Source organism: Arachis duranensis, chromosome 2, assembly GCF_000817695.3.
Source record: "Arachis duranensis cultivar V14167 chromosome 2, aradu.V14167.gnm2.J7QH, whole genome shotgun sequence".
In the NCBI taxonomy this organism is placed as follows: Eukaryota; Viridiplantae; Streptophyta; class Magnoliopsida; order Fabales; family Fabaceae; genus Arachis; species Arachis duranensis.
The window spans coordinates 25,537,225-25,538,174 of record NC_029773.3 but is presented as its reverse complement, the minus strand read 5'-3'; positions in this window follow the sequence as shown (position 1 = coordinate 25,538,174).

The following is a 950-nucleotide window of genomic DNA, read 5'->3' as shown; positions in this document are numbered from 1 at the left end:
TTTTGGTGGAACACCAAACTTAGAATCCTCCATTCTCCCTTAAATTGTTTTGGTGTGCAACACCAAACTTAGCTCCTTGCAATCCATACCAATTATTCAACATTTTTATTGACAAAGTTATGAAAGAAAACTACCTCAGGTTGGGTTGCCTCCCAACAAGCGCTCTTTTATTGTCACTAGCTTGACATCTTCTGTTCTGCTGATCGTGGAGGTTGAAAATCATAGTGCCTCAGCTTTTCTCCTCTTACTGTGGACTTCCTTCCAGTCTCCTCTTTGATGATCTCTAGGTGTTCAAGTGAAAGGATCCGGTTCACAGTATAGCACTCAGATGATTGTGGAGACACCTTCATTGGTTGGGTGTTTAACATCACTTTATCCCCTGGTGAGAAGCCTTCAGTGGGAGTTTTCTTATTTCTCCACCCTTTTGGCCTCTTCTTCTTTTCTTCTAATAATTCATGCCTTGGTGGTTCTTTATCTGGAGTGTTGAGGCTCCCATCTGGGGGTTTTGGATCTAGTTCCTCCTTGATTTCTTTGGTCTGTTGCACCATCTCTACTTCTTTGAAGCATGGATTTGGAAGTCTTGGAGTTAACTCATTGAATGCCTCTTTCAAGTTATGATCCCTGCCTTTATCCTCTGTACAATCTTCTTCTTGAGTGGGTTCATGCAGGGTTTTAAAAACATGGAATGCTAGGTGCTCATCATGCACTCTCAACAATAATTCCTCTTTTTCAACATCTATCAATGCTCTGCCTGTAGCCAGGAAAGGCCTCCCCAGAATGATGGGATTGTTAGGGTCCTCCTCCATATCCAGGATGATAAAATCAGCTGGGAGAAGGAATTTCCCCACCTTTACCAGTACATTCTCTACAACTCCAAGTGCTTGCTGGATGGATTTGTCAGCCATTTGCAGGAGTATTCGTGTGGATTTCAGCTCACAAATTCGGAGTTT